Source organism: Lipotes vexillifer, unplaced genomic scaffold (assembly GCF_000442215.2).
Source record: "Lipotes vexillifer unplaced genomic scaffold, Lipotes_vexillifer_v1.1 scaffold1384, whole genome shotgun sequence".
NCBI lineage: Eukaryota > Metazoa > Chordata > Mammalia > Artiodactyla > Lipotidae > Lipotes > Lipotes vexillifer.
Window position 1 is genome coordinate 27,910 of NW_006770989.1, and position 9,303 is coordinate 37,212.

A 9,303-nucleotide genomic window follows, 5' to 3' on the forward strand; every position below is an offset into this window, starting at 1 on the left:
TAGATCTAATGGATATGTGAAGAATACTCCATCCAACCACAGCAGATACATGCTTTTTCAAGCTTGCATGAATTAGTGACAAAAATAGTCCAAACTTTGGGCCATAAAACACACCCTAACAACTTTAAAAGAATGGAAATCATAGAAACTATGTTCTCAGACCACAGTGGAATGAAATTTGAAACCAATAACATAACAATAACTGAAATATCTTCAATTAATTGGAAATTAAACAACACTTCTAAATAGCACATGGGTCAAAAAAGAAGTCTCAAGGGAAATTAAAAAATACTATGAACTAAATGAAATTGGATATACCACTTTTCAGAACTTATGGCACAATGAAAGCAGTGATTTGATTAGAGAGAAATTTATAGGATTAAGTGCATGTATCAGAAAAGAAGAAATACATAAAATCAATAATTTAAGTTTCCATTTTAGGAAACTAGGGAACAAGAAGAGCAATTTAAAGTAAAAAATGAAAAAGAAAATATAAATTAAAACAGAAATCAAAGACATTAAAAACAGGCAAACGCTTGAGAAAATCAGTGAAACCAAAAGCTGTTTCTTTAAAAGATCAATAAAATTGATAAACTTCTAGTCAATCTAACCAAGAAAAGGAGAGAGACTGCACAAATTTTTAATATCAGAACTGAAAGAGATATCATCACTACTGAGCCCATGGACATTAAAAGGATAATAAAGGAATACTATAAACAACACCATGCCAACAAATTTGATTGCTTAGATGAAATGTGACTGCTCCTTGCAATATACAAATTTCCAAAACTCACAGACAGAGAAATAATCAGAATAGGGCTAAATCTATTAAAGAGTTTAGATCAGTAATTACTCACCTTCCAAAAGAGAAATGACAAGGCCCAGATGGTTTCACTGGTGAATTCTACAAAACTTTTAAAAATTATGTGACATCAATTTTCCAAAATTTATTTCAGAAAATAGAAGTAGGGGGTCACTTCTTAACTCATTATACAAGGCCAGCATTACACTAATACTAAAACCAAAGGAAGACATTATGAAAAACCTATAGATGAATATACCTCATGAAAATCAATCCAAAATTCCATAGTCAATCAAATCTAATAAAGTGTAAAAAGAATCATACATTAATTATACCAAGTAGGATTTACTCCAGTTATGTAAGCCTGGTTTAATATTTGAAATGCAGTCAATTTCACCAACCATGTCAAAAGATGAAACAGAAAATATGATTATATCAACAGATGAAGAAAAAACATTTGACAAAATCCAGTATCTAATTATCATAAAAACTCTCAGCCAAACGGGAATTGAGGAGAAACTTTCTCACTTGATAAAGAATATCTACAAAACTATACAGCTAATATCATAGTGAATGGAGGGAAATTAGGGTTTTGTCATTAAGATAAAGAACAAGGCAAGGATGGTCCCTCATCACTCCAATTTAAGATGGTACTGGAAGCCCTAGAATAGTGTAAAAAGACAAGAAAAAGAACTTAACTGCACACAAATTAGGGAGGAAGAAATAAAACTGCCTTTGTTTATATGACATACTTGTCTATGCAGAAAATTCCAAACATTAGAGAGAAAACTTCCTGGAACTAATAATCAAAGATAAAAAAAGTCATGGGATACAAGGTTATTATACAAATGTCAGTAGCTTGCCTATATATCAACAAGGGACAATTGGAATTTGAAATTTAAAAATAATTTCATTTAAAATAACACCAAAACATGAAATAGTTATAAGTATAACAAATTATGTATGGGATCTATATGGGGAAAACTACAAAATTCTGACAAATTAAAGAAGATCTGCAGATTCAACGCAAGCCCTATCAAACTACCAATGACATTTTTCACAAAATGAGAACAAAAATTTCACAATTTGTATGGAAACACAAAAGACCCCAAATAGCCAAAGCAATCTTGAGAAAGACAAACGGAGCTGGAGGAGTCAAACTCCCAGACTTCAGACTATACTACAAAGCTACAGTAGCCAAGGCAGTATGGTACTGGCACAAAAACAGAAATCAATGGAACAGTATAGAAAGCCCATAGATAAACCCATGCACATATGGTCATCTTATCTTTGACAAGTGAGGCAAGAATATACAATGGAGAAAAGACAGCCTGTTCAGTAAATGGTGCTGGGAAAACTGGATAGCTACATGTAAAAGAATGAAATTAAAACACTCCCTAACACCATACAAAAAAATAAACTCAAAATGGATTAAAGACCCAAATGTAAGGCCACACACTATCAAACTCTTAGAGGAAAACATAGGTGGAACACTCCATGGCATAAATCACAGCAAGATCCTTTTTGACTCACCTCCTAAAGAAACGGAAATACAAACAAAAATAAACAAATGGGACCTAATTAAACTTAAAAGCTTTTTCACAGCAAAGGAAACCATAAACAAGATGAACAGACAGTCTTCCAAATGGGAGAAAGATTTGCAAATGAAGCAACTGACAAAGGATTAATCTCCAAAATATACAAGCAGCTCATGCAGCTCAATGAAAACAAACAAACAAACAAACAACCTAATCCAAAAATGGGCAGAAGACCTAAATAGACATTTCTCCAAAGAAGATATACAGATTGCCAACAAACACATGAAAGGATGGTCAACCACACTAATCATTAGAAGAATGCAAATCAAAACTACAATGAGGTATAACCTCACGCAGATCATAATGGCCATCATCATAAAAAATCTACAAACAATAAATGCTGGAGAGAGCGTGGAGAAAAGGGAACCCTCTTGCACTGTTGCTGGGAATGTAAATTGATACAGCCACTATGGAGAACAGTATGGAGGTTCCTTAAAAGACTAAAAATAGAACTACCATATGACCCAGCAATCCCACTACTGGGCATGTACCCTGAGAAAACCATAATTCAAAAGGAGTCAAGTACCACAATGTTCATTGCAGCACTATTTACAATAGCCAGGGCATGAAAGCAACCTAAGTGTCCATCGACAGATGAATGGATAAAGAAGATGTGGCACATATATGCAATGGAATATTACTCAGCCATAAAAGCAATGAAATTGAGTTATTTGTAGTGAGGTGGATGGACCTAGAGTCTGTCCTACAGAGTGAAGTAAGTCAGAAAGAGAAAAACAAATACTGTGTGCTAACACATATATATGGAATCTAAGAAAAAAAAATGGTTCTGAAGAACCTAGGGGCAGGTCAGGAATAAAGACGCAGACGTAGAGAATGGACTTGAGGACACAGGGAGGGGGAACAGTAAGCTGGGATGAAGTGAGAGAGTGGCATGGACATATATACACTACCAAATGTAAAATAGATAGCTAGTGGGAAGCAGCTGCATAGCACAGAGAGATCAGCTCAGTGCTTTGTGACCACCTAGATGGGTGGGATAGGGAGGGTGGGAGGGAGATGCAACAGGGAGGGGATATGGGGATATATGTATGTGTATAGCGGATTCACTTTGTTATACAGCAGAAACTAACACAACAATGTAAAGCAATTATACTACAATAAAAATGTTAAGAAAAAAAATATCTAAATAAATGGAAGATATCCTGTGTTCATAGATTAGAATACTTAATATTAGTAACTTGTTAATTTTTCCTAATTTAAGCTACAGATTCAATGCAATCAATCCCAAACAAAAGCTATTTTGAAGGTGTTGGCACACTGATTCTAAAGTTTATACAGAAAGACAAATGACCTGGAATAATACTGAAGAAGAACAAATTTGAAGGATTTACCCATTTTGAAGACTTACTTTAAAGCTACAGTAATTAACCAGCATGATAATGGAGGAAGAATAGACTCATAGATAAATGCAACAAGACTGAGAGCCCTGAAGTAGACCCACATGCATATTAAAAACGGAAGAAGGACAGTTGAATGGAGAAAGGACATTCTTTTCCTCAAGTGCTGCTGACAGAATTGGGCATCTATATGCAAAAAAAAAAAAAAAAAAAAAGAACCTACACACAGACCTTACCATGTTCACAAAAATTAACTCAAAATCAGTCATAGACCTAAATGTAAAATGCAAAACTCTGAAAGTTCTGGAAGAAAAAATTATAGAGAATCTAAACCATGGACCCCAGTGGCTGCTACACAGAGGACTATCATAACTAAAACGAATAGCCAGCAAACCATCGTGGACCCCAGTGGCTGCTACACAGAGGACTATCATAACTAAAACGAATAGCCAGCAAACCATCGTGGACCCCAGTGGCTGCTACACAGAGGACTATCATAACTAAAATGAATAGCCAGCAAACCATCGTGGACCCCAGTGGCTGCTACACAGAGGACTATCATAACTAAAATGAATAGCCAGCAAACCATCATGGACCCCATGAGGTCCTGCAGGATTTTGCATTTGCAGACTCCAGCTGCCTGGGGCCATCACCTGCTGCAGCCACAGCTGTGCACACCACCATCTCCTGCCCCTGCAGTTGCCTGTGTGTTCCCAGTTGACCCCAGCCCCTGCCGCTCATCCCAGCACTCACCACCTGCACATGTCTGCAGTCAAGCGTGTGCCCACCACTGGCCCTGGTTGCCACGGCTGCCTTCCCTGGTCCCCTGCTACTGGACCCAGAGGCATCACTGGGTCCCCCAATGGTTCTCACTGCCACTGTGGACCCCACAGCTCTCACCACCAAGGAGCACACAGCTGCCATGGTTTTGGACCCCCGTTTCCTGAGCCCACGAGACACTGTGCCTCCAACCCCACTCCTGGAGCTACTACACGCATGCACATCCAGGGTCCTGAGCCACTAGACCCAGAGCTGCAGCTCGCTCCCGGGTGCCCAAGCAACAGGGACAGGTCTTATTGATACCAAATCCGTAAAGTCCAGGAGAGGTGACTGCTTCTTCAAATGGAAACAATCAACAAAATGAAAAGGCAACTTGTGGAATGAGAGAAAATATTTACAAACCACATATCTGATAATACCCCAAAATACACAGGGAACTCATACAACTCAATAGCAAAGAAACAAACTACACATTTAAAAAAATGGGCAAAAGATCTGTATAGACATTCTTCCAAGAAAGGTACACAAATGGCCTACAGGTACATTAAAAGGTGCTCAGCATCACTAATCATCAGGAAAATAGAAATCAAAAGCATAATAAGGTATGACCTCACACCCGTTGGAATGACTATTATCAAAAAGACAAGAGTTGATAAGTGCTGGCGAGGATGTGGAGAAAAGGGAACCTCTGTACGCTGTTGGCAGAAATGTAAAATGGTGCAACCAGTATGGAGGTTCATCAAAAAATGAAAAATGAAGCTGTTATATCATCCGGTAATTCCACTTCTGGGTATGTATCCGGAGTCACATCCAGACATTCAGCAGTTCACGTCCTGATTTACACAGAGAACTCAGCTTCAGGAACATGGGTGTCAGAGCACATCTTCAGAAAACGGTACAGAGGGTTTCTGGAACATGTTTTTGGGTCCATTATTGATCATGAAGGAAACGTTGAAACCTTCTGGAAAAATGGAAATTACCACCTTTGTCACTATGCTCTGAAAAGAGCAAAATGAGACTCTTGGTGACATGTTATTAAACACAGACTTCACCAGACTTAAAGTGCCAGGTGACTGATACTTTTCAAGATGGGATCCAAAATTCCTTTGCCTTCAATTAAGATAAACCCAGCCTTGATGTCTACTTGTAATTATGTCTTGAAGGATTCTCTAAACTTGAACTTTTTAGTTTGAGATCTAACTGATAATTTCTGAAACTGTACTATAAATGAAGAACTACTTTTTTTTTTGATATATGGTCAACTTTTATTTATAAAGAGAAAATACGCTCAACATCGTACACCCTAAGCACCGAGGTCTCTTGATCTGCTGGCCCTGGATAGGAGGCTCTGTTTTCTTATCTGGGCTAGTCACTGCTCCAATGCATTGCTTAAAATTATTCTTCCTGTCTCCCATCTTGACCTCTTCTGGTTCATTGTTCACCCTTCAGCCAGAGAGAACGTTTTAAAATGAACTTAATTATGTCACTTCCATTTGTAAAACCTTCCACGCCTTTCCAGTGCCCGCAGGCTAAAGTCCAAACGTGTTATTGTGACCTGTGACTGTGACATAGACTTGCTCTCCTTACCAGTTTCATCTCTGGCTGCTCTGTATGATGTGTATGTGTGTAAATGTACATGCCTATGTATAGGTTTATGTATACAGAATCACATATATAGTGTATTATGCCATCAAACCCTAAGAAACGTGTGTAAGATCCCGATGTGCACTCTCTTGACACCCATACATGCTTCTGCTTCCTCACATAAGAGTTCTGACCCATCCTTCGATGTTTCTTCCTCCAAGAAGCCTTCCTTGATAGCAAAGTCAGTACTAGATATACCTGCAGTATTTTAGCATTTGATTTTTCTTGCCCAATGTCTCATGCCCCTGATATAAGCGATTTTTTTTTTTAAGGGTCGGTTACCTCCAGTATGAATTATTGTGATTAGGTACATTCATTCATTCACTTATATTCAAATATTTAGAAAGTACCTACCAGGCACTATTCTTCAAGTGTTCAGATACCAGTAGCCAGGCAGTTGGGATAGAAAACAACAATTCCTGCTCTCCTGAAGTTTTTTCCCCTTTGGGAGTAGGCAAGAAAAACAAAACAAATGTAAGAAATGAATGAATTAAATAGCATTTCAGAAGGTGATGTGTGCCGGATAAGCAAGATTGACAGAGAAAGAGTAGATAACACTTGAGATTTCCAAGCCAAGACTTGAAGGCAAATAAAAAGAAAGTTAGCCATCGGGACTGTGGGGAAAGCACCTCCCCAGCCAAGGTCTTACAGTGGGAATGTGTCTGGGATATCATAGGAAAAGCAGGAAGGCCCGTGTGACTGGTGCAGAGTGGGGGATGGGTAGGAGGTCACAGAGGATAGAGGACACCGTGTAAGGATCTGCCTTGCCCATTGTGGGGTCTTGCCTTCTCTCCCATGAGCTGGGGGAATGTGACCTCGTCTGACCAACGCTTTTCTCTCCTTCTTCCCTTGGATACAATGACCAGGGTGGGACCAATCAGAGCCTGTGGCGAGTTTAATATAAACACTGTCCAGTATGTAGGGGATATAGAAGGGTTACCTTCTTTCTTTCTTTCTTTTAAGGTTAATTTTATGGTACACGAGTCATATCTTAGTAGATTTTTAAAATGTATTTTTATTTATTTATTTTGGCCATGCAGCATGGCTTGTGGGATCTTAGTTCCCCAACCAGGGATTGAACTCTGGCCCTCTGCAGTAAGAGCTCAGAGTTCTAACCGTTGGACTGCCAGGGAATCCGCAAAGGGTTAACTTCTTTACTGTGAGATTCTTACTTGTGAAAGAATTGTAAGGCCAGAGTAGTCTATGGCTGTATTCTCTTCCACATGTCAAGAATTTGTGTAAGAATAAAGTCAGTGTAGAGGAAAACAGTTCCATGAGAGAGACAAGGAAAAATCCCCATTGCATCATTTGAGATCTTATATCCGGCAATGGCTGAAACCAACTCATACCTTGACGATTAGGGTAAAATTCACTTGTTAGAGTTAAATTTTCATCACTTGCAAACTAGCTTTCTCACTAGTGCACCTTTCAGTAGTAGTGCACTACTCCTAACTCAGGCACTGACACTGTCTGTAACTAAGGCCCTGACACTACTCCCAGCTAAGGCGCTGATACAATACCTAATGAAGGCACCGATGTTACTCCTATCTCAGGCCCTGACACTGTCCCTATCTAAGGCCCTCACACTACTCCTAACTCAGGCCCTAACACTACTCCTAACTCAGACACTGACACTGTCCATAACTAAGGCTGTGACACTGCTCCTAACTGCTCCTAAGTAAGGCCCTGACACTTCTCCTAACTCAGGCACTGACACTGCCCCTAAATAAGGCCCTGACACTACTCCCAACTCAGGCACTGACACTGTCCCTAACTCAGGCCCTGACACTGTCCCTAACTAAGGGACAGAGGTCACCTTCTAATTTATTTTCAGGAAAATTCATTCTGGGGGCAGACGGCATTGACAGACATGGCACCGGCGTCAGCAGTTACCGACTAGTGACCCATCTTATTAAATCCGTAGCCTTGCTCATGTTACATTCTTTCCAACCATGGAAAGTAAATCACAGACATCATAGGATTTCATCTGTAAGGGTCTCAGTGTGTCTCCAAACAATTAGAACTCTTTTTTAAAAACATAATCACAAAGTAGAATTCCTACCTCCAGAGTTTAGCTGAGATACTCCATGGCATTGGTGCCTCAGCATCCAGTTTGTTTGGCCACGTGGCCTTCAGGGGCCTTGAACTGACCTGAGCTCCTCCCTTCAGCACATGCCCTGGATAACAGCCCTTAGAGTCATAAGCAAATGTAAGTTCCTGAGGCAACTTCTCCAATGGTTCTTATAATCAACGGTCTAACCTCCACCCAAGACCTATCCCTGTGAGCCCCTTAGATAAGACCCCCACAGAGCTTACCCCAAATCCAAAGGAACCCCAAAGCACTTGACTCACGGGCCGTAACAAAAGCGCATGCCCCAGGTTCTGCCAGGTTTTCCCTGCTTGCGCCCTTGACCTCCACCTTGACCTCCCTGCAGGGCCCCAGGAGGTCGGACACTGCCTCCAGGACTTGTGAGTAATAAACTTCTGTCACTTTCTCTTGTGGTCTTTTGCTGAGCCATGGCTCCTCAGCCAGCACCCTGTGTTCCACTTAAATGTTAATTTTACCGAGTCATAACAATATAGAATAACAATACAAATTTTGATAGGATGCAGACATTGAACAGACAGACTGTTTTAGGCAAGAAGGCTGGCTGCAACACGACGCCTCTCCGGCTTGAGCTCCTAAATCATGGATATTTCCCCTTTGTTCAGATTTCTTTCTGTGCTGAGATTATCTGGTGTTATTGATTTCTATCTTCATTAAAAGTATAAAGTAAAGAAAAGAAACTTCGTGATATTGATTTAAAGAAAGGAGAGGACTACAAGGTAATTCTAACTAGGTGATTTAACACCCTCTGTATTGAATGTTAGCTACTCCCTTAGAGATGTTGTAGTGTTTGCACAAATCCCAGCCAAAGAGGTTGACCAGAACAATCATTTAGAAAGTATTCTTTGTAACATTTTCCTGTTATTTCCTGTGGTTCCTCCTGCTTGAAGCCTCAGAGTATTTGTAATCAGCAATGCTTTACAAATTGCTCTGGGGAATTATTACCTTGAGATGAACAAAAAACAGAAAGTCAGTCATTAAAATCCACCAAAAGTTTCCCACTGACTACAGGGA